We start from the raw sequence: 26,143 nt of genomic DNA on the forward strand, positions 1-26,143 counted from the left end.
CGAGAACGTTGTATTTCACATTGTTTAGAAATAGGGAAATATAGGACATCCGATTCGATACTAGGATGTCGTTTTTCTCGAGCATTCTATTCGATTCAGTGCAGAAGCTTCACTGTCCGAACATGCCTAGCTGCAACACCGTTGGTGCATGCTCATGTAAGTAATTTACCATGTCTTTTCAATTACCGCGTGTAATGCTGTAATGTGAACTTTTCCGATGCTGTAATGTGAACTTTTCCGCGACGCGTCTAATATAACTTTTTTTTCATTTAAGGCATTGCGGGTTTAAATTTTCAAGGTGTTCTTTTTGTTTTGTTTTTAGTGACCATAGAAGCAAGTGTACTTTATTTGGAATAGCGTACCTGGACTTTAATTTTTAGTTCTTGCACTCTCAGACTTCAATACAAGGTACTAAATTTTCATTCAGGTGTATGCTTTCGCGCTACGCCTTATGAACAGTATAAGCAGGCAGATCATTAGCATATCTTTGTAATCATCACTGGGTGAACCAATCCGCCCATCGGAGCACCTACGGGGGACATGTGCAATAAAAGCAACTGGTAAATGAATTTTCTCAGCACCTCGCAAGCTCGCCCAAAAGCTCGATGCTCCTGAAGCATCATGTTTGTGACTTCACTGCGAATTCCTTAGATGAAAGTACGTAATACTATCCTGTTTATTTCTTTAGCTTTCTTGCGTGAATGACGTACAGCGATGGTCTAGGCAGAGTACGCGCTATCGCTGGTCCACTTCAGTACTTCCGTGGTGACGTCTTTCCTGAGAGCTTCTCTTTCTTCGGGAGTGGCGAAGGACAAGGCAGGATTCAAGGATAACTGCATGTCTGAAAGCGTTGAAATGAAGAGAAGCCAAAATTATATATATATATATATATATATATATATATATATATTTGCCATGCACCATTGAACTTCTAGATTTGCCGGATATTGTGCGCATAATTTTTTTTGGCAACCACCTTTATTGTCCGCTCTTCTGGGCTGTAAAAATAATAGCTGTAGTTCGACTTTCTTTCCCTGCCTCCAACCAACTCTAATTTTTTGCCTTGTTGCTTTAGTTCTTGCTTTTGAATATATTTTTCACAAAGAGAAATATATTTAGGGTCACCTCTTTCTTTTATTAGCCCTACTCTTTCTGCAGTTTTATTTTATCCTTTTGTGTGGGCATACTAGGTCGCGCCCAAAAATGAATCCGTCACTTTGTGCATGATTACATTGTTTCTACAGAGCGGCTCCCATGTCTAACACGTTTTGCAACATTATAAAAATACGTTTCCATTGCGTCTTTTACACATCTAAGTACACATACACACATCAACTATACGCATCGAAACCCGCATCCAATACAAACATCCAGCAGTACACTCACTCGCCTTGGCGGTTTAGCGGCTATGGTGCTGTGCTGCTAAGCACGAGGTCGCGGGATCGAACCCCGGCCGCGATGGTCGCATTTAAATTGAGGTGAAATGCAAAATCGTCCGTGTCCCGGGCATTGGGGGCACGGTAAAGATCCCCACGTGGTCAAAATCAATCCTGCGTCCCGCCCTATGGCACGCCTCATAATCAAATCGTGGTTTTGGCACGTAAAACCCCACAGTACAATTCCGTTCAACAATGCACTCGAAGCGCACTAGCTGCAAACAAAAGTTCATTTACAGTTTCAATGAGCTCTTTATAACTGGCCGGATTGATATTAGTGCCTTACAGAGCAAAAAGCTCCCACAAGGAGCCGTCACTGTCCAAGGAAGTTCCGCAGTTCAAAGTGCGTGTCTTGATGTTGTTTGATGGGTTCTTTAAAGGCGCCCTTAGTCACCTTTCCGGATTGGTGAGAACACAGATTCTGCGGATAGCAAACACTTCTGTCAGTATCTCAGCCAAATTTTTTCACTCGCTCGCGGTGTGTGGGAGACACAAGTGGAACGCGTGGTCACCCTTCTCTCAAACGCTCCCTTTTCCACAGAAGCCTTCTCCTCAATATTTCTCGGCTGCTACATTATGCAGGAAATGCTCCCAGCTTCCATTGGCGCGGACCTTCAAGTAACCTTGTGCCAAAAGCCAGAGGCGTTATCCGGGCACTCAAACGAGAGAATCTGGGCATCGTTGCGAGAACAAAACAAGATCATACGGACAACCAGTCAAAAGTTAAAAAAATACGGTCTCTGGATCCCAACCCTTTGCACAGGGCCACATTACTTCAGTAGGGTTTCCACTTGGGCTTGTTGGTTTTCCATTAAGACCGTGTATCATTGCGCGCAAACAACATGGACAAAAGAGGGAACACGTGTGTGTGTTATTTTGTCCATGTTGTTGGCGCGCAATGATACACGGCCACATTACTTACGCTAGTTGCTGCCAAAGCAAGTTACAAAAAAATATTTCTTCTGAGTTCTTCCTAATGTTTGCTCACAATGTCACTTAAGCTGTGACTTCTAGTACACTGAAGTTTTATTTGTCATTGCCTATAGCGACGTTCAAAAGGCAGGTAAAGGGCACCATACAATTGATTGTCATCTTGTGGAGCTGAGAAAGGATTGCATGTGCTCTTTTCAACGCCAGCGGTCCGCGACTTCCGCGGCGTGGGTTTTGCGCTGCGTGACCAGGCCGGCAGCGTCCGGAGCACCGCGATGGTTGTGTGGTGTGGTGTGGCGTGGTGGGGTGTGCCCTTGCTAATATGCACTATACCCATTTTAAGATTGTGGCTAGTATCATCTCCAACCAATCTGCTTTGCCGGTAGCCATTTCACGATTACATCTACTCTCGATTACGGAAGAGCCAGCATTTGTTTTAACAGCGAAGCTGTTTAAGCCAGCCGTAATTTGCGGTGCGTAGCCGTGGTAGCCATGGAAACCTGGAGAAGGAGCAGGAGTAGACCGCGTGCACGCGGTCACGCGGTCTTCTCCTCGCCAGCTACCTGCCTTCCCGACCCCTGCCTCTCTTCTCTCCGCGGCGCGCTGAGCCAGGAGAGAAAAAAAGGGGGAAAGCTTGCACTAGGCCGCGCAAAGCTCGAGACACAGCGAGGCTGGCCGATTGATATCGAGCGGCTAGCCTCCAAAGCGTTCGGCGTCGGCAAGCAGCAGCGTTCTTGGCACTGTGCCATTCTTGATTAGCCTGCCTGCGTTTGCGGAATGCCAGGAACGCTGTCGCTGGTAGTCGCCGACGCGTCCACCGCTAGTCACGCTAAATGTCGCGAAAGGGAAGGTACCTCCTAAAATGATCGCTCGAGAATACCTTCCTACATGCGTAGTTAAGTTAAGCCAAGTTAAGACCTAGCATCAACCAAGTTCATACCTAGCAGTAGCAGCCAGTAAGCTTCGCTGTGCCTAATCTTTGCGTGACCGAGTGCAAACTTGCCTGATTTTTCTTTTTGTAATAATGTGGTGAGTTTTGTGCATTTTTTTTTTCGTTTTTGTCACATAGCAGATTGCCATAGCGGTAGTTTGGCTCATAGCTGACATCAATAAATAAGGGTGTTTGGATCGGTGCGCTTTTTCTTATTCTTCCTGTGCATTTTTATTGACGCAGTTTAATAAACAACCAAAGGAGGCGAAAGCCTGCGTGTAGAATTTCGATAAGAATTACATACTTCCGGAAGAAGCCGCCTATCATCGAGTCACGCTCGGCCACGGCCACCCGCGTAGGTGCTAAACTTTGGCCACGCAGCTTATTGGTGCCATAGCCATCGGGTATCGCTAATTTTGATCAGTTTTGAACCATCAACTAACCTCGAGCAACGCGAAACTTAAGGTCAGACCACACGTAAGCTTGCCAGCGCGCGCAAACTCCTGACCGCTCTTGGCCTAACGCCTTGACAGACACCACATCTTATTGAGTTATGGAGCTCCTGTTTTGCCCAGGGGGCGCTGCGAAAATGGTGCTAAAGAGCGCCCTGTGTCCTGAACTGGGTAGTACCAAGCTCGGTCGTCTGCTTCGGAAAGCACGTGTGCAATAGGGGCCACCACTTTCAGTTGTGCTGTACCACGGCCTCAAGCGAATTTCGGGCGCCGAAGATTTTTTCAGAGGTTGCACGCTGCTTAAAGGCGACAAATTATGCAGCGCTGTTCAAGAAATACGCGGCGAAGTTTAAGCGCGGTGTCAATCGCAAGTGAAGCTGTAGTCGCGTACGAAGTAACTTCAGGTAAGGTTTGCACGCTGCTAGATTTAGGCACACAAACACGAAGAAATACTTCCAATAAATGTATTCACAGCAGCGATAAGCAGGCATCATGCGTACGGAACTGCTCGAGCGCACGATGAGCACGATGCTCGGGCGAGCCTGGTGCAATCTTTGTTGACTACATGCCGCTAAACAAGTAGTCATGTCTGCGCTGTAGCAGCGACCATCGGTCCCTAGTAACTGATAAATAACTGATACAATGCATATGAGCTCGCAGTAACGTATGTGCGAATCACGCTGCAGCGCGAGCTCGTGCACTGCTCGCTTGATTTAGCTTTTAATGACAGCGCTCGAACACCGATGTGCTATAATCAATACTGCCTTGCTGCGCTGCCTTAACGTGTTGTTTGAGGTCAAGGATGAGCATATTTAACTCTCAAACCTGTGCTTCTCGCAGTGGCCGGGGTAGTGAAGTTATCCAGCGCGCCGAACGCTCCGCTGCGTGAGGCTTTGAAGAAAAACGGTAGAATCTGATGTTGGGATTCAGTCCTTTTTGCTCGTGGCAGCCTACGACGCAGCAGTAACGACAGTGCCGCTTTTTTGAGGCTGAGCTAGGTCTCTGGGTCAGATCGGCGCCGCCAATTCCTTCTGCTTCCAGCATTACGTCCCACGGCCCATGGAGAGTCATTTTTTGTTAAACTATAGGCTGCGGCCAGCTCGCAGCATGCATGGTCGGCGTGGCCTGTGAGAAATTACGAGCATTTTCGCACTCGCAACAGGGCAGAAAAAGTGCGAATCGACGCAAAACTCGGGCTAGAAACGGGCTTCGCCACAGCCATGGCTCAATACTACCCAAGTAGGCACTACCCAGATCACTTTTCTCGCCGCTACCAGGCGCCGCAACTATACCTCAAACTCCAGTGCGAGAGGCCCATTGAGAGCGCTTCTAAATGCGCAATTAGAAGTAGCTAGTATACGTCGCTGAATCTGGTGCTTAAGAAACCGGTACGCACCACATTGCACGGCCAGGCTGGAGCACATGGGCGCTAGCGCTCACCGCAAAAAGACCCGTATGCCGTTCATTGGATGCATGTTGAAGAACCCCAGGTGGTCTAAATTATTCCCGAGTCCCCCACTGCGGCATGCCTCGTAATCATATCGTAGTTTTGGCACGTAAAACCCCAGATTTTTTTTAGTTATTCTTGCCTTGTCCTACTTCGTTTCTTCTTCTCTTGTATTTTCTTCTTTCTTTTTTTGCACTTTGCATTGCAGTGATTAAGCAGTGAATATGGCGATCGCCGCGTTGTAGGCCTACTATGTAATGCGATTATCTTGGTGTAATGGTTACTATTATCTTATCGTTCGCACCTCTTCATGTGTTTAGTTTTCATTTCAATCGTACTTTTTTGTATTGACTCCATTGATCTTGTACGCTATTACGTTGTGCGAACAAAGCTTTTGTTACGTTGATCTTTCAAGACCTGTAAGGTACTCATAAATTAATATATTTGCTTAACATAAATGAAATAAACCTGCCATAAGCATGTTTAGGAAAATAACAGCGCTGGGTGGACAAGGACACAAAGAAGAACACGACACTGGCACTTCTTTGTATCCTTGTCTACCCAGCGCTGTTATTTTCCTAAACATGAATTCCCATCAACTCACCCAAGTTTCTCTTTTAGTACTGACATAAGCAACCACGCGGATGAGAGACAGGCGGATTTTTGTATTTGGGGTAATTAACATTTGAATCGTACTGTTCATAATTATGATAATGCCTGCTTGGGCGGCAACTATCATATACTAATAAACGACTAACTAATTGCAAAATTTATCGTTTCACGCTTAGAGCACGAGTTCTCATTCCATGCAGCCTTGAAACTGCGGCACGCCGCAGGGAATGTCATACAAGCAAGCGCTGCAGAACGCGTGGATTTTCTTTAATCCGCAATAAAACCTTTCCTAAAGTTTGCTGCACCTTAGCTGAATCATTCATTGTGTGTTTCCACTTCCAGTGACACTTTACCTTGAATATTTGCCTTTGAACTGGCACACTTAGTCCTGCGAATTAGGTGTGTTCGTTTGCTAACCAAGCCATCACTAGAGACGCATTTCAAAAGGTCACTGAAAGGGTCTTTTTGATACTATTCATACTTTCTACCCATTTTATAACAAACTCTTTAGATATACTACCTTTACATACTTACTTGAAGCTAAGGGAAGTATGTGTGTACAAATAAATTGCCACATTTGACAATAAATAGCCGCCAGCACGCGCTTTGCCCAACGAAAACCTTCAGCCGTCATTTCCTAATCAGTGAGGGTTAAAAAAAAAGGCCCCGCATCAACTGCGATAGCAAATTAGCGGGCAGCTATCCAAACTAAGGACAGTAGTTTTATCAGTCATATAAACTTGTAAGCATAGGCATACTAACTAAATTAACAAGCATGGTGTCACGCGCGCACAAGCAAACATGAACGCATCCCACTCGATGATCGCGGAAATTAGCTGTTAAAACGCTGGAGTGAGTCAGCGCAGTAGCAGCAGCGAGTGAATTGAGCTTCGTGCCGGTGCTCCAATCAACGCGATCTTAACCGCCAAAACACAGGGAGGGTGGACTCTGTCCCCGCCGCAGATGTATTTCAAGATGCAGCCGCGCGGGCGTGCAATTGCGGCGCAGAACGATCAGCCCTCTCGCTGAGCTCACTGCTGTTCGCTGAGGACAACCGCGTGCTCTGAGTGGTCTATGTTGGTAACGTGGCTCCAGCCATGATTTTCCTGCCTGTATCTGACTAGAGACGTTCATCGGCTCCGCGAGTTGCACACCTTCGAGGTGCGCCGCCGTCCAAGTCGAAGCTCGTTACTTGCGAACATAAAGACAGTTTCTTTCGATCCTGGGAAAATGTGCGATTGCCGTAGAGCTAAGTGCGAAACGAAATGGTCTACTTGCCACTCGGTGCGAGAGAGCCGAGCATAGCTATCTAGTACACTGTAGCACAGCGAAGGAATGAGCCACCGCGAAATCAACCGTAAGCTGAGGGCTAGCCTCTGAATTTGGCACTTCGTAGTAGTGCGTCTTCATGAACATCCAAAATCAAATTTAACTGCACGCCACGCTATAGCGTTCACCAGGCGGAGCGTTGTGGGCACACCCCGCTAGGGCATCTTCGATTTGCCGGACCGATGCAAAGGACCCAGCAACATTTTATTATCATCATCATCACCGCGCCACCGCAGCCTTTCGCAGTGCAAGGCATTGAAGAAGGAGCGGGAGCACCGAGAAGGGGATCATAGGCGACCTTTCAGGGCCAATAACTGTGCTTCTGCTTAACGCATTGAAGCACTTTTTTTCGACAAAGTATTTTTGAAATGGTCTGTTTTAACTCCAACTACATTTCTCGTCTTCGATCAAAACTATTTCAGGGTCCCTTTAAGAAGGCTTAGTGATAACACTCACTCACTTAAAGTTGGGACTTACCTATGTATTCTTCTGGTTTACTGTAGTTCACGTGTACAAAAAGGAGCTCGCAGGTGCTGGGTTCAAGATCGGCACCACGCAGGATATCTTGGGCGTAAGATATCCTCGCACCGTCGTCTTCTAGGTCTTGACTTTTGGGAACGAAGCCTTCCAACATCTGATAGAAGCAAAAATGTTATATGATATCGCTAACACCGTGGCCGAAGCTGCAACACAGCAGGGGAAGAGGTACTGGTCATCAATACTAACTTGAGAATTTTGATGTTGAATGTTTTGATAAGCTGCAAATCGATATGGCTCCTTATTTCTGCTTATTGAGGTGTCCTTTCTCAGTTCAATAGACGCAAGTGTTATGCCTGTTTCATTTGCTCATTTGCTTGTTTGTTCCTCCTTTTTCCACTAAGTACCTCAAGCCATGGGGTTCTAAGCCAGTGGCGCATACCGAAGTTTCCCTGAGCACACTCGTACTTGCTTTCGCACACAAGAATGGTACCGTTCAAGTGGAGGAGAGCTACAATCCGTTGAAATTGAACAATTATTCAAGGAAAAAAAGAACACATGCATTAGATGCCCGGAAGATGCAGTTTTCTCTACTGCATTTTACCAACGTGCGGTGAATATGTCAACTCTAAATTAAAACATTTACGCTATGGCCAAATCGCGCAAACATATTAGTGAAACATCAAGGCGTTGTGCTGCATATATGGAGTACTCTTATTTCCTAAATTCGTGCAAGGTTATAGCGTTTTTAGCAGAAGTTCATTGGCGGACTTCAATTCTCCATTTACAGCATCTTTCCCAGAGTCAAACAGTCAATAGCTAAAATGAGTAACGTTCTCCTAATAATCACATTCGTAATCGTCACGCAAGTTCAGATATCACCCGCTGGTATTAGGTTTGGTCAATATTTTTTTTATTGCGATAGCAATTATATGGACACTTCAAGCGGATTTCTTCCGTTGGCGTCGCTGTCGTCGTCGCCGTCACCGTGAGGTTCCGTACAAAGTCCAAGGGCGATAAAATCATCACCGCGCGCCGTATGTGCGAGTGAAAGCACGCGGGGGACGCGCGTTATCGTGGAGAGCGAGCGCACGGCGGAGAGCAAACGTGACTTCCGTCGCGCGAAAGGCGTGGGGGTATGGGAGAGAGGGAGGGGTGGCGACGCTGTGCTGCGGCACCAAATGCGTATCTTGCAACAGGGCGCAAGCGGAACTGGCCACTCAATCTCCCACGCGAAGGGAGGAAAGCGGAAAGGCAGCGCGGGAGGGAGGGGAGGGGGCAGCTTGTACTCTGCCAACAACTCCGCTTCTACTTTGTGCCGGTGCGGGATGTCGCGCGAACCGTCTATTGAAAGCGATCGCCACACGGCTCTGACCTTTGTTTGCGCTGTGCATTCGGCTGCTCAGTTTCCGTTGAAGCGATAGACCGCACGAACCTTCGCTCACTGCGGCAGCTGCGCTTGCTGTCAGAGAGAGAGAGAAACGAAGAGGGAAAGGTAGGGAGGTTAATCAAGGGCTTGCCCGGTTGGCTACCCTACTTGCTGTCAGTGTTTTGACAGTGGTTGTCTGCGGTCATCGAGTGTGATGTATTCATGTTTGCTTGTGCGCGCTGACACCACGCTTGTTAACTAATTTAGTAAGCCCATGTGTCCAAGTTTATGCAACCGATAAAACTACTATCTCTATATACTCCGAATAGCTCTCTACTAATTTGCTATCGCAATTGATGCTTCGCCTTTCGGGCGAAACTGCGACAATTTTTTTACTTTTACTTCAAGTTTCCTGATATTTAACATTCTGAGCACTTCGTAGCAAAAACACACGTTTCTGCTGCTGTTGAATAGAAACTCCGTGTGAGGCTGCCGTACTATTGCGGCTGAAAATAAAATGCTTACTTTGCACTCGGCCGCGCAACTCTTTAAACAGCGAAGATGGGCGATCGTAGCCCAGCATTTTCCGGAAGTGCGCGCGAACTTTTCATTTTATTACTCATGATGATGATAATTTCATTTCGCGTGTCTCGGACTTAGCCGTCACTGTGCGTTGCACAGCGCAGCTTGCAGCACCGACAACCGCCCTGCTTACTTTGCACTCGGCCGCGCAACTCTTTCAAACAGCGAAGATGGGCGATCGTAGCCCAGCATTTTCCGGAAGTGCGCGCGAACTTTTCATTTTATTACTCATGATGATGATAATTTCATTTCGCGTGTCTCGGACTTAGCCGTCACTGTGCGTTGCACAGCGCAGCTTGCAGCACCGACACCCCGTTCCAATGCCAACACCGCGTTCCAGTAGATCCGCTCCGCGAATGCGTCTCTCTCTCTCCCGATCTCATAGCGTGCAAAACCTCTTCACCTCGCAAAGCACAAGCGTACGAACGCGCCAACTGTGGACGACGACGCTCGAACGCAATCCTATGGTTCGCATAAATGCATGTTCTTCAAGCGTGGGTGTATAGCCTATGTACTGTGAAATGTTTGTTTTGTGCTTGTAGACGCTGCTATGACTGTTTTGGCCGCTATGAAAATACCTCACGCATGTACTTTTTATATTCGTAATAAATACCATGAAAGAAAAAAAAAGTGGCACTGTAGCCTAGTGGTTACGACGCTCGCTTTGGAACCGGGGGTGCGCGAGATCGAATCCCGCCTCGACAAGAAAGCTTATTTTCTTTTATTTATTGGTAGTTTCTTGATACGCACCACGAACCATAAATTACGGCTGACCTTAAACAGCTTCGCTGTTAAAAATCGTAAACAACGTAACAGGCTAGAGAGCTTATCGCTTTACAAGCCTTCTTGGGAAATATAAAAAAATTACGCTTACATTAAATGTTGGGTTTCCAGTGGTAAAGAATGTCAAATTACACAAGATCATATATGTGTCATGCACGTAGCTATGTCATTAGAGTATCTAAGTATGTAAATACGTGTAGTACCTTTATTCAACTGACTGGCATACTGTGATATAACGTCTGCGTTCTCAGATTTAAGGTGGCGGTCCAACTCCGGCGGCACGAGCCCCTCATTTTCAGTAATTTTGGAGCAAGCGTGGCGGCTCTTCTATTTAGAATATAAAGTTGTTGTATATACCATAAAAAAGAATAATTCTTGTAGATTGCAACTATAGATAATATAAAGAAAGTGGTTAATGTGATTTAGAAATAAATGTTCAAGAACAAGCATCAGATACATGGTTTTTGCGAACTGTGTCTCAGTTGTGACCATGTTTAGAAGAAACTACCGCATTTACTGCATTGCGGCTTGCTCTGTAGCTTTAGGACCTATTTATCTATTTCCTAGACGCAGCAAAATAATGTTGAATGTTTACTTTTTGGACAATTTGCTTTTGAAGATTGCCAAATATCGCAACTTCTCTTGTAAAGAGCCCGGCAACTACACGCTCAAGGAAGCTAAATTTTGGATAAATTAGAGCTCAAAGAATTTATATTTAGGACGCAAAATTTCATTCCTGTACATTTATTAGTTTTTCTAATAATGCGACCGAAATTAGGCAATATTTAAAATCCTCCTCCTATTTTTGCCCATTTTTGCGCGAAGGTACTAAAGCTACGAAGCTGCGGTTTAAAACTAATAAAGGTACATGAATGAACTTTTGGGTCCTAAATGGAAATCCCTCGAACTCTAATTTGTCCAAAATTTAGCTTCCTTAAGTTGCTATATTTGGCAATCTTCAAAAGCAAATTATCCAAACAGCAATATTTCAACATTATTTTGCTGCACCTAAGAAATAGATAAATATGTCCTAAAGCTACAGAGTAAGCCGAAATACAGTAAACGCGGTAGTTTCTTCTAAATATGGTCACAACTGAGACACAGTTAGCAAAAACCATTGATATCATGCTTGCTCTTGATAATTTATTTCTAAATCACATTAATCCATTTCTTTACTTTATATATATATAGTTGGAATCTACAAGAATTAATCTTTTCTATGGTAATTACGACAACTTGCTATCCTAAGTGGAAGAGCCGCCACGGCTGCTCCAAAAGTACTGAAAACGTGGGGCTTGTGCCGCCGGAGTGGGACTACCACCTTAATTTCGCGCTTTTACTAGCTTGCAGAACTGTGGATGTTTGCGGGCGTTTGTGCATTTTGATGTGCGTTCTAGCACTCTCTTCTGCGCCTAATTTTTTACTGGTGCACATGCAGAAATTTGCACGTGTTTCTACTTTTCGACTGTCTTAAGTGTTTCAGAGTACTTCTCGCTGTTCAACATTGCTTGTTTTTTTTTGTTTTTTTTTTTTTTGCCAGTGAAAAGGAGCAGCCGGTACCACGTAAGAGTGCCAGCCTGTCCTTTAAGATAACATAAAGGAGCTAAAAATATTTACCTTTGAAAACTTGCTCCAGCGATCGAGCTTCGCCATGTTCCTCCAAAGCATCCTCGTGGGCGACCAGGCGGGAAAGACCAGAAGACACTCTCCGCCAGGTGTCAGCAGCGTCGACACGTTCTTCATAGCCTGAGCCTGGTCCTTGACCCAGTTAAGGCAGAAGAAGGAGTAGATGCGTTCAAACTTGCCGTACTTCTTTGCGAAATGGCTGACGTCATCACCGATGTTGAGGTAATCGAACACGATGCTGGGGTGTGTAGAATGCTGCCGGGCGTAGACCAGCATATCTTCCGAGGCGTCTACCGCGACGATTCTTTTGCAGGGTGGACATCGCGGAAGGAGCCAGTCAGCGGGTGAAGTCGCCAGTACCACAGCCGATGTCCAGAAACTGATGGTCTTCACAGTCTTGAGAGGCGAATGCCATCTGAAGCAGGTCTAGAACCTTTAGGTTCGATTCTCGCTGTCTATCATCGTTGCTGGCGTACAGCTCCGAGTTGTACCTTGGATTCTGGGACTCCTCGTTCGGCATGTTTCTAGGTATGGCCCTCAGTAAGGCGAATGCGTGCTGCTAGAAAATAAAATAAATGCTGAAGTAATAGGCTGAAGATATACACTTTCCTGACATTTGTGAGCAACTTCAGTCATGCATCTTCGAAATGCCCACCTCGCATGTACCACAAATTGCGGCTTTTGAGGTTTCAATAAATGAACCACCTTCAACCATTCTATTTTGTCAGCGTGCGCTCTTCTAACACCGCTAGCAATGCTTATTCTCGAAAAGTAGGCATAGACCATTTCTTATGGACTTTAACGTGTAAAAACCACGATCTCATTACGAGGGACGTCAAAGTAGGGGATCCCGCAATAATTTCAACCACCGGGGGTTCTTCAACGTGCACCCAATGTGCACTACACGGGCATTTCAGCATTTCACCCCCATCGAAATTCAGCCGTCGCAGTTGGGATTTGATCTCGTGACCTCGTGGTTACCAGTGCAATACCCAAGCCACTAAGCAGACACTGCGAATGCTGCTCTTGATGCAACAAGTTTTGTTTTAGCCATTGAAAGTTTGTCACAGTGTCACCAGACTCCCTATAGATTATTCTGCCCATGTACTAACTGTATCATCTGGTATTCGATGTGCATTTCTGGCCCACTTTGTTATTCTTGTATTTTCCAGGGTATTATTATTGCGTCTAATGGGCGATCCCTGTGTTTTTCTCGTAATCCTGTAGAATATATTTAAGGACAACTGACGGAGGAAAAAGGAGTTGGCTTGGAAGAAACTTAGTCCCCTTCAACAAGTTGGCTGGCAAAGACGAGCATGTCTACTTTTCCGAAACCAGTTAAGTTGAATAACCAGATGCTTTTATAAAACATTAGTCACAAAGCTACATGACGACAAAATAGTTATAGCCAATAAAAAGGTATACCTTCAAATAATGTTCACGCTAGCATTAGTTACCTTAATATATATATTTACGATAACTGAGAAGTACACATAAAGCACTCTTAACGAATGTTACAATATAATGCAACAGTTTGTTCTGCAAATCTGAGTTTAGTTCTAAAATAGTGAAATTTGTTAAGTTGACACCTTTAATTTATTGTAATGATAAAGCAACCATGGAAGTTTTTTTTAAACCATCTCATAAGTATTCTTTTTTTTAAGTTGCCTAATTTCATTTCTTATATATTTGGTTCAATTGTATTTTTCCCCTAGCGAGAAATGGACAGACAGGGACAAACAATGCCAATAGCCCCGAAAAACTTCTGATAACTGTCAATAGTATTCATCTGCTTAGCAAGAAGCATACATTTCCACCGTGTAAAAATGGTTTCCCGTCATGATATCCCAAAAACAGAAGCATACCTCTCAAACATTTGCCTCAAAGGCATTTTGAACAATTTATGTGTGTCAGTGGCATACACTAAATAAATATCAAAAGAACTTGTTCGCCTGAAAAAAAAAAAGGATGCTGGCTCGAGACGCACAAGTACCTACTACACACAGCAAGTCTTGTTTAGAAAGAAAAAAATGATTTAATTGCCTCTGGATACTGCTCACACTAACGTCGGTAAATCGTTTTCTTATACACAGATGGGGCTCTACAACGCAAAGTTATTCTACGATTTTCTATTCTATTTCTGCAATCAGCCCTCCACGATTGGCCGAAACTTTTCGAGGCTTTGCTTGTCTGTCACGCGACGTCAGGAAAACTGCGAAAGCTCCTAATCTGATATGACATGCACACACTGATTATGCATGATTATACTGAACGGGAAGAAAATAATTATTTCTAATTCTATGCCTTTTTCAGCATCAACCCTCCGCACTTGGAAAAACGTTTTCGGGCTGCGCCCAGTTCACCTATCTGTGACGCGACGTCACAAAACGGCGAAACGTCATCGCGTCAAAGTGACGTCTACGCATTAAACATGCATTAATATCCTGAGAAAAGCTACATTTTTGATTGTTTGAATAGCCGGAGACTGCCCCGTTCCGAAATGAGTTGAAGTTGACTGCCCACCGATCGCTATGGCACTGGCTACTCGGAGCTGCCGTGTAGAATGAATTTATTTGCGTATAACAAAACTCATTGCGCGACAGTATAACGTTGTCGAACTCTTTCTGCATTTACACGACATCACTATGCGCAATTTTCTTCACTGAGGATCCGTTTAAGCTACTACATTTGTGCCCTTTCAATCCACGCCGCCGCGATTTCCTACCAGACACCGAAAGATCAGACGCGGTCGTTGGCAGCACCCTCCTCATCAGGTTATCTAATTTCACTGTGCAAGCCCACCACCAACGAACCCTCTATTATACGTTACCTATATCCAGGTGACGTGCTTTTCCTAGTTTCGCTTACCAGAAATTATGAAGCTTAAAAATTGCAATCGAAGCGACGGGTGCTGGAAGAACTTCAATAAAGACACCTAACCGCGTAGTCAATATTTTAAAGTTTTTTTTCTCAAGAAGTGGAACCATCCAGGCTGTAGCCAAGTCACGCAGCTTCGAGGTGCCGATGTCACTGCATCTGGCAGATAGCGCACAGCGGCGTTTTTATAGATGTGGTCCATGCGCCATACCAGGTGTGTGCAGCTGTGCACTTCCGGGCTAGAGTACACGTGCGTTCGATATATTTTTTCCGGTGCTCGGTGTTTAGCAACAGGAATTGCACAAAGGAAACCCAACGGTGGCTGTAAGGCCGCTTTTGGTGGTGATGTTAGGGAAACAGTTTGAAAATGTTTGAGAAACAGCGTGGTTGGACGTTTGGCGAAGATTGCTTTCGAAAGTAAAACGAAATTTCAATGCTTTAATTGCCGATATTCGACGGCGATGCGTTGGCAGTGCGATAAGTAGTGGTCCGGGAGCCAGAGCATGACACGCATAGCCTTGTCACCTCAAGGCCAGGACCACTATGGTACGAGGAAAATTCCGCTGAAAAAGGCAGACCGTAGCGGGCACGTTTCTTTCCGGTAGCCTTCAATCTGTCACAAGGTTCCGGTGCAAATGCGTTTCAGTTGAAAAAAAAAAAAAAAAAAACACCAGCTTTTAGGACACGTGTATAGAAAGAAAAGCAGTGTTCACTTTCCGCGAAGTATATAATATTTGTCACGGAAACACATGTTTTATGCACCTCTCAAATTGTTTTCTATGTACGCTGATTTCCAGAAACGTTTTTTTTTTCGCCATGCACTGGACCTTAAATTCCAGTGCATGGACTTAAATCTTTATAGCCATGCACTTAAAACTTTAGAGCAATACATAATTAGCTTGGTTCCATGGGAAGTGTGCAAGCTTGGAGGTAATGTTTATATGGTGCCCGATGTTCATACGCTTCGAAGGATGGTTCCTGGGTAGTTCTACGGCAAGCCTCTTACCAGCGCCCATTGTTTTGCGTGTTACAAGCTTTGTTAGCCAGGTAAACAAATCAATCGTATCATCGCACTGTTCCCTCGAATAAATAACAATGGCTTTGACCCCGAGTGGTGGAACTGCGTAGGCAATCGCATACAAAAACTGGGCAGGTTGTCTACTATAACGGACGCGTTGGCTACTCCCAGTCTACCATACTTCCTTCCTCCGTGCCTGATTTAATGCACCTGCTTGTTAATTAGACTGTGTCGAATGCAGAGCATAATTTAGAATACGCACTTACTTGTACGTGGGTAAGCGCAGACGTGTATTACATAAAATGCGTTAGGGGTCTCGTGTAACCCTTGTAATGTATGACAGGTGCTGCAAGTTGGGCGTGTTGATACAGTTGCATAATGACACAATGGACTTAACCACGCATGTTATGTCCATTTTCTTACTCCCCGTCTTTCTTGCGCTGTTTCTTTTTCGATATGCATGTAATATCTGCTCAAAGAAAGTGAGATTTATTGGGATATTCAATGGCGAGCAATACGAAGCTTCTGAAAAGTACGCCAAGTCAAATCGTTTTGTCATGTTAAGAAAAATGCACCGACAAAAAATGGATGACTTAACTCTGTTGTTTGAGATCGTGCATGCATAAGTATTTTAGGGTTTGAAGACGTTCAATTATAATCCAGCTTATTAGGATTATTATAAAAATGAAGCATTATTAGGATCAATCCCCGGATTTCTTCGTTCATCGAACCGTGTACTGTTGTTCAATTTCGACCGACAAAATAGTAATAGTGAGTGCAGCTATGTTCTCCGTAACCAAGCTATAAATCACGACATAAAACCTGCATGTATACCTACGGCGGTAGGGAGATATACGAGTAGAATGTATTTAAAGTAAGAGTGTTCGAATATTCAAAATTTTGAATACGAATCCCATAGTCCTTTCTATTCGATTCGTATTTGTGTGGAGAATGGACTGTTCGAAATTTGCTGAATATTTGTTTCTGTTCAGATATGCTGGATATTGGAAAAACACTTTGGAGTTATTCGGAATTTGAGGCGTAACAATGTTTAAAAGTTAGGCAGCTAACATGCGGAATTGCCTGGCCAGTGTCGCGGCGTTTGCACACATTACGAAGTGCTTTATTGCGAAGTGCTATACATTGCAAAGCACATAAACAATGCGAAGTGCTTTATTATCACACTTCACCGCTTCAACGAACACAGCTATCTACATACACCGTGCATACATGCTATTCCCCTGTTTCATTACGGCCATTATCATGGCGCTTCAGATCACTGAAAGCACATACGTGGTGATTTGAAGCTCCTTAGTTGACTGGATGTCAAGTTGGAGAATGACATTAGGTGCATGTATCAAAAAAACTAAATGTAACTCTCTTTTTTTTTGCCAACATCTGTCCACGAAGTTTTATTTCATTTAGAAATTCCAATATATTCAATTTTCAATGCGATATTTGGAGGTCGTTTTTTTAAATATTCGTATTCAATTTAATTCAGAATTTTTCACATTCCAGTACTCCTAATTTAGAGGCTATTTACAACGTACAAGACGGTAGGCATTCCGCACGTCGATCGTCGTCTACTTCGCTGTCCTCAGTTTAGTCCCTTCTGGGCCAGGAGGCATGAGCCTACCAGGAGGCCCGGACTTGGGCTTTAGTTCCTTCGGGGCTACTAAATATTATTTCTCGCTCTCTCTCTGGCCAAAAGGGCCCTACTCAAGAGATGGAAGAGACAGAAACTCAACACGCGACTCAGGAAAAGAATCGCCCTATTGACAGAACAGTCGCAGGAATATGCTGAACAGCTAGCGAGACACAACTGGCGTGCCTTCTGCGATAAGCTTCAGGGCACGCTAAGTACCAAGAAAACGTGGCACCTGCTGCGCGCTCTCCTCGACGAAGGCCCCACCAAGACGCAGCAACGGCAACACATCCGTCGATTAGCACACAACCAGGACGGCTCGGAGGAAGACCTACTCCGCGAACTATGCAACAAGCTCCGCGGTCCCTCCCAACCAGCGACAACCCCACCACTCAAATAATATGAAGGCAGACCCAACGCTGACTTGGACTGGCCCTTCAGACCAGCAGAGCTCCAAGCAACCATCTTCAAGCTCACGAGAAACAAGAGCCCAGGCAAGGACAGGATAGTGAACGAGCACCTACGACAGCTGCCCCAACAGGCTTTGACGGCTCTCCTCCGGTATTACAACGAGTGCTGGGACAAAGGAGAGCTGCCGGCCGCGTGGAAGCACTCGGAAGTGCTCATGATACCAAAGCCCGACACGCCCACAGCTCTCGAGGACCTGAGACCAATATCTCTCACTTCGTGCGTTGGTAAGCTGTTTGAGCATATGGTCCACGACCGGCTGACATCGTACCTCGAAGACAATGGACACTATCCAGACACCATGTTCGGCTTCCGCCAGCTTCTTTCTACGCAAGACGTCTTTCGTCTCCTAAAGGATGACCTCATTGACCACCTCAGCAAGAATAACAAGTCGTGCGTCCTTGCCATCGACGTGAAGGGCGCATTTGACAATGTAAGCCACAAAGCAATATTACAAATCTTCGAGGAGACCGCCTGTATTTCAAAGACCTACGGATATGTCCGTAACTTCCTCACCAGGCCGGATGGCCACGGTGGGGATATCCAACTTACGCAGGGAACGCCGCAAGGCTCAGTCGTGTCGCCCCTCCTATTCAACGTGGCATTCCTGAAGCTCCCCCGGCTTCTCGAAAACATCCCAGGCCTCCGTCACGCCTTCTACGCGGACGACATCACGCTCTGGACGCGAGGAACGAGCACCGAGAGCAAGAACGTTGCCTTCAAGAAGCGGTTGGTGTTATCGAGCACTACCTTGATAGCTGAGGCCTCCGCTGCGCACCTGAGAAGTCAGAGCTACTCGTACTCAAGGCACGCACGAGGGGAAGACCTCCCACCTGCGAAGCTCCAGACCCATGCGTCATGCTCAACGGGATCCAAAGGGTCGCCTCGCTTCGAGTACTCGGCTTGCACCTGCACCGAGACGGATCAGGAGTCGCCACTGCTCCCACGGCTCCAACGCACAATCTCCCAACTCACACACCTCGTAAGGACGGTAGCCAATCGACGCAGTGGCCTCAAGGAGCAAGACACCCTGAGAGTCGTTCAAGCTCTACTGACCAGCAGAATAACGTACGCAACCCCGTACCTGGCTCTCAAGAATTGCGAAGTCGACAAGCTCAATGTCATCATCCGCAAAGCTACGAAGCTCGCCATGGGTCTACCATCCGTGGCATCTACCACCCGACTTCTCAAAATGGGTGCTCATAACACTTGGCAAGAGCTGGTGTAAGCCCAGAAGAACAACCAACTCGAGAGGCTGAAGCTCACACCGACGGGCAGATAGGTCCTTGCGCGCCTCGGCTACGGAGAACGCTACATCTCCGACGCGGGCCGCAAGGTCAAGATACCCCCATGCATAAGAGAATCCCTGAGCATCGACAAACTACCGCGCAACATGCATCCAGAGCATCATCGGCGACACCGGCTCGCTCGAGTCGACGCCATCCGAAGACGCCACAAGCACGATCCAGATGCTCGCTACGTAGATGCGTCGAAATACCCGGGCAAAACCGCTTACGCCCTTAGTGTGCTTGACTCGAGAGGCAAAGAACTGGCATCCGCCACCGTCAGGGTGCGGAACTCGGAGACAGCGGAAGAAGCGGCGATCGCTCTCTCCACCACCACGAGCACGAACGCGGTCGCAGGCTTCACGGACTCCCAATCCGCAGTACGCAATTACACGAGAGGCCGAATATCGGATAAAGCTGTCGAAATTCTGAAGAAAACGAAGCACTCCGCTCCCTTACACCTGCGTCACGTGGGTACCAGGGCACGAGGGGCTCGAGGGAAACGAAGCGGCACACGCCGCGGCTCGCGATCACGTCAACCGGGCCTCTCTCGCAGCCTCGCGAGACCCCCGACCGCCTGGTGACGCAGCGGAAGCGGAGACAATACCCCCCCACGTATAACGCCATCCTCCAACACTACCGACTGGGACGCAGGGTGTATCCGCCACCTCACCCAAAACTAACCAAAGAGGAAAGCACCGCATTCCGAAGACTGCAGAGCAACACGTACACCTATGGGATCCTCATGCATCGCATCCATCCGACACTACACACCTACAACTGCCCGATCTGCGTCGTGCCAGGCACTCTGGCTCATTTACTACTCGAGTGCCCGTGGCGCCCCGAAGACGCCGTTACCAAGCATACAACGTCCGAAGACGTAAACCTCCTCGCCGAGACGTGGGAGGCCAAGATCTCCACCCCGCCCTGGACGAACAACGACGTCTTGTCGCCAGAGCCCGGGATGCTATCGCGGCCAGAGGATTCCTGGAATAAGGGACCCTCCCACCTAGAGCGATCCACAGCTAAAACGCTCGGGAACGCTGTCTCGAAAATTAAAGTTTATTTCATCATCATTTCTCTCTCTCTCTCAGCTTCGTCCCTGGAAGAGCTGTGTAAAATTGTACTAGGCTCACAGCTATTAATGAGGAATAAGGCTCACGGGAAGAAAGCACAAAGACATTATATATATGACCTTGAAAAAGGTCGGTCCACCCACCGAAACTGTTGGGTAACTAAACCTAAGATAACCGCGAAGTTGTGCTTCAGATTTATATATATATATATATATATATATATATATATATATATAATTGAGCTACATAATTGTTGCACAACTGCATGGGCATGCGGCTTTTAAAACGAATCTTTCTTGTCTGATATTGAGAGGTTATAGCTTTGGTCGGCTAGTCGGTCGGTAGCTGGTCGGGCTCGCAACGACTAGACTCGCATTCACTTAAACAAAAAATGAAGCGCATCTGGCGGCGGGATCCGAACATCCGCCCCCCAACGCAGCAGGCATATATATATATAGGAAACTCAGAAGCACAACTTCGCGGTTATCTTAGGTTTATTATTTACCCAACAGTTTCGGTAAATACGCTTTCCTAAATGTGGTGTGTGTGTGTGTGTGTGTGTGTGTGTGTGTGTGTGTGTGTGTGTGTGTGTGTGTGTGTGTGTGTGTGTGTGTGTGTGTGGCCTTAATCAAGAGTGCGATTGCAAGTACACAGGGCTCAATTTATACAGTTTCTCTGTAACGAAGAAAAAAGAAACATGCTACCTCGTCTATGACCGCACACACATGCAAATTTAGTGACGCCATGCATACCAGCACGTACATTGGCTCATGTCAAGCTCAACGGAAATAGGAGAGAGAGCGAAGTCAACGTGACTATAAAATTGCGCGTACATACAGTGGCGTGAAAAAAAGATAGGTCATTTGTGAGTAACCCACACACGAACAGGTGCATTCAGTCGTGTCCACAAGAGAGGAACGGCGCAGCCAATGGAATGTAGGGGAGAGGGGTCACATGGTAACGGGGGGTAGGCGAGAGGCGGCAGCTGCCAGGATAGTGTTTCTTTTGCTTTTTGTTTGAGGTTGCTGCAACGTTTCTATGACCACGCAGACAGTCAGTGCACTCCACCTTGTTATGGGACACCTGTACTTTGACCTCCACTGACCTCTGTATTCCACGAACTGCGTTCTATTGCATTCTTTGCACAAGTGGCTTTCTTTGTATTTGTGGGCAAGCTGTTTTTATACAAAATGTATGTGTGTATCAAAATATAATAAAATATAAATGAAAAATTCTTTGAAAATGTGAGGTAATAAACAACAACATAACAAAGGGCAAGAAGAATTTGTAATTAACGATGCAGAAATATACATGATACTTTAAAAACATGCCATAATATATATATATATATATATATATATTATATATATTGTCACGTGGTCGTGACGAGGAAACACGCAGAACCCAAACTGTTCAAGATCAAACTCTTTATTGGGCGCTCCTGTGGCCAGCAATGCAAATAACTCACTTGACAACAAAATCGGCGAGCAGAGTCGTCGGTCGTCGACAACAACTGATCAGCGGAGAAACGCGTCGGCTTTTATACATGCGTTATCAAAGGTTCCAGAGTAATCCCTGCGGCCCCTGTCCGTGTCTTCCAGAAAGTGCTACACAATTCGCGTCGCTCATACAATCAGATTACATAAGCGTCGGTGACAACTGACAACGGATAGAAGCATCGATAACGTTCGAGAACCTTCCGATACATGCAACGTTTCAGATTTGTAAGCCGGTGGAAAGCTGTCACCGGTGAAAGGTAAACAAGTACACGTGTCAATATATATATATATATATATATATATATATATATATATATATATATTGTAAAGGAACAAAGACAGAGAGAGCACCCGTTCCTGGGCCGGCTGTTCTATTCTCTGCTTCGTCCTCCTCTTCCCCTCGTTCGCCCCCAAGCGCCCGAGCCCAAGTGCATCTCATCACCTTCACTATATATATATATATAGTTGAGCAACATTATTGTTGCACAACTGCATGGGCATGCGGCTTTTAAAGCGAAGCTTTCTTGTCTGTTATTGAGAGGTTATAGCTTTGGTCGGCTAGTCGGTCGGTAGCTGGTCGGGCTCGCAACGACTAGACTCGCATTCACTTAAACAAAAAATGAAGCGCATCTGGCGGCGGGATCCGAACATCCGCCCCCCAACGCAGCAGGCCGATGCCCTGACCATTGGGCCACAGCCGCTCTTTTTCTTTATAGCCGGTTTTGACAAAACAAAACAGTAGAATTGGTAAAAACTCTTCGGCCTATCTTTGCCGACACAAAAGGCTTAAAAGCGCATCTGGCGGCGGGATCCGAACATCCGCCCCCCAACGCAGCAGGCCGATGCCCTGACCGTTGGGCCACAACCGCTCTTTTTCTTTATAGCCGGTTTTGACAAAACAAAACAGTAGAATTGGTAAAAACTCTTCGGCCTATCTTTGCCGACACAAAAGGCTTAAAATTTCTTCAATAGATAGAGAGAGAGAATGGCGTTTATTAAGTTAGAAACATATGCACATATATTAAAAGGCAACCCCAGTGTTTTTTCCGGTGAAGTGCCTAGATTAGGGTAATTGTTTCGCTCCTTATAAGGTAGATCAGCAAGCTGTGATAGTATATAGCTTTGCGGTGTTCAGGGGTTCATCTTGGAAGGATCCAGTCGTTTAGTGTGCCGACTGAGCTCTGTAGCCCAGCAAGGCTGATAGCGCAGGACATGTCCATAGCAGGTGGTGTGCTGTGGCTGGCGCACCCGTGCTGCAAGTTCCACAGGTGGGGTCAAGCGACTTGTCAATGTATTGGGCTTTGACCGCAAGCGTGACTGCCATGCCGGTACGTAAACGGCAGTGTCATGCGTTCCCGGCGTGGAAGACCAGGAGGGAGGGGGTCATGACCTTCGGGCAGAAGCGCTTGTAGAGCAAGCTTTCTTTGCTGTCGGAGCAGTAGGTGAGCATCGACAGAGTCGTCATCTTCTGCCGATCGGGCTGCAACGAAAACGGGGCAAGGAGATTGGGGAAGGGGGGGGGGGAGAATTTGCTCACCGCGCGAGCGTGTCTGCTCGCTCATTCCCTCCTGCGCCCATATGAGAAGGCGTCCTATGAATGTGCAGCTCAGTTCCCTTGTGCCGCAGAACTGTTGCTTCTTCGTGGACGGCGGTTGCGAGCTGGTATGCATCAACATTGCTTATCTCACGTACGGCGTCTTGCGAATCCGTGTGTATGTGTAGAGGGCTGCGATGCTCGAGGCGACCACTTCTGACTGCTTGGACAACCTCTAAAATCTCTTGTAGTTCTTCACCGGTCGTACTTCATGGTATGCTATGAGTACTCGTTGCTATGTTGCTGCCGTCGCTGTACGTCTAGGCAGTACTGGCGTGATTCTGTGAAACAGCAACATCCGTCTAAATTATCGTCGAATATGGCTCCGCGGTGATGGTAACGCCTCCAACTTTGTTCATTTCCTCCCACATTGGTTGGAAGGGGGTGAACAATGGCCGACATCACGTGCAGCCACGGCGTCAAAGCTGTTGGGAGAAGAGGAGCTTGTGGCTTCCGACCGACCTAGGCGAGCATTCTTCGTCCTGAATACGTAGCAGCTAACCTCTGCACCTGGGCAAGTCCTGCGTCCTCCCCTGGTTCTTCAAGCGTTTTAATTTGTGCCTGTGGCGGAACGAGCAGGAGTAGAACTGACGGACCGATCAGGTGACACGCTAATACTGGGAACGGAAAGAGACCGGATGACCAAATTTACCGAGATAACCAAACACTATAAATTGGGCGGGGCTCATTTCCCCCCGCACACTTCTCGCTAAGTAGACGGCAAGCGACAGCATGGCGCTTGTTGAAAACAGAAACATATCCGAACCCGGTGGCCTACCACCATTACTATCCAGAACGTTACACCGATAGATGCAGATTCTGTCAAGAAAGGGCAGACCTACAACATAAGTTTGGGATTGTCCTGGGACAACCATACAGAATAAAACACACAAGACCAGAGAGCAGTGGGAGACCGCGCTGCTCAGCTCTGCACCGGGAGACCAACTTAAGGTAATCCAGCAGGCCGAAGATGCCGCCAGAGCCCAAGGGTTCGAGGCCGTCATCTAGGAAGAGAGGCCTAGGTCTCACAAGTCTGCTACACAAAGTTTATTCCTCCTCCTCCCTCTGAGTAAAGCACATTGGTTGGACTATGCTTCGGTAAACCATACGCTATACGTATACTTTGACAATGAGCTTCTTCGAGGCGACGACGCATTGTTACCCTGGTTCGTGTGGGAGGGAGAGAGAGAGAATAAACATCTTTAATATGTAAAAGCAGTTTTGGAGAGGCGTCCTCATTCCAGAATGCCTTGAGCTCGGGCCGCGTCCTGGGCCCTCGCAATCAGCCGTTGCTGATCTTCGAGGTCGGAGCTGGCCAAGTCTCTTTCCCAAAGCTTGTTGGTGTGGCAAGGGTTCGGAGGATCGAGTGGTGCCTCTCTGGAGCCCCCTACTATATGCCTGAGGGACCCGGGCTCTACGCAGAAGCGGCATTGCGGAGATAATTGTGCAGGGGCTATGAGGTGGTTTCTGGTTGGGTGGGGGGATGTGTTAACCTGTAGGAGCTCGGAGGAATCGCTCCTGCGCTCTAGGTAGTGACTTGTGTCGGGGTACATATGTTCTACGGGTTAGCTTGTAGTGTTGTGTGATGTCTTTGGTATGAGACTAGAGGGTGCATGCGCTCGGGTTCAGATTCCTCGGCGTCGGCTCGGTGGGTCAAATCTCGATCCACGTGGTTGGCGACCTCGTTGCCAGGAATGCCGTGATGAGCTTGTTATATTGACGAAAAATCTCATCACATCGAGAAATGTGTATGGCCTCGTGTGGGAGGAGGGAGGCCATACACATTTCTCGATGTGATGAGATTTTCGTCAATATAACAAGGGTGAATTCTCTGAGGCCCCACTTACGACTGGTGAGTCTTCGGAGGAACCCTTGTTTTGCTCGGCAGCGGCTCAGTGTCTGTTGAAGCCATGCTATGTGGTTGCCTGTCTCCGCAGCATGTTTAGACTTCTGTTCGTTCTTCCTACGCTCAACCGCTATTTGCCAGGCAACTACTTCGGGATCCGATAAGTTAAGCTTCTCCGCTCTTCTGCGCCGCTGAGCAGCAATTTCGCCCTCCTTCTCCATGGCTATTGACCCTTTTCGCGGAGCACTTTGCTCTAGAGGAACGAGGTGGCGCTTTCGGCGGCGCGCCATACGTTGCCTCAGTGAAAGCGCACGAATACGAAACCACTATTGCTTCTGTCCTGCTACTGTGCGATCAGCTGCCGCAAATGCAAGTGGGTGTTCGCTAATGCACTGTGCCCAATATGAACTGCAACATGTGTAACGATAAAGGGAAGACGTGTGCGGTAGTTAGCTGCAAAAATAGTAATTCGAATAATAAGGAATATAATCAACCTGTGTCGCCGCTGCTACATAAGGACTGCCTGCAGTGTTGCCGGCCATTCGCGATGCACGGCTTTGCTCAAGGATAAAAAAAAATAGATAATTCATCTGCCAGCGCTGTATAGCTAACCTCCAAAGAAAGGACTTCAACTCCGGAACGTCGGTACTTCGAGTGAGTACCGCTTGTTACAAAACGAAGTAACGCCAATTACAGGCGCAGCAAGTTTCTCGCCTGTTATTTACACACATCTACCTCTACTCGCATGCAAACATACACCCACCCTAGCACCAACGTGTAATAAGTGAATGGGCGCACACTTGAATCAATGTGCCGAAGCTTGAGTGACGGCGACTACACCGTCAAGACACGAACGTTGG

The 26,143-nt window shown here is 46.7% G+C and overlaps 1 pseudogene; it reads right to left on the reverse strand.

Moving 5' to 3' along the window:
- Positions 1 to 410: 410 nt before the first annotated feature.
- LOC119463826 (juvenile hormone acid O-methyltransferase-like) overlaps positions 411 to 26,143 on the reverse strand; it is a 60,397-nt pseudogene continuing 34,664 nt past the window's right edge.

The sequence above is a fragment of the Dermacentor silvarum genome, chromosome 9 (assembly GCF_013339745.2).
Source record: "Dermacentor silvarum isolate Dsil-2018 chromosome 9, BIME_Dsil_1.4, whole genome shotgun sequence".
NCBI classification, from domain to species: Eukaryota; Metazoa; Arthropoda; class Arachnida; order Ixodida; family Ixodidae; genus Dermacentor; species Dermacentor silvarum.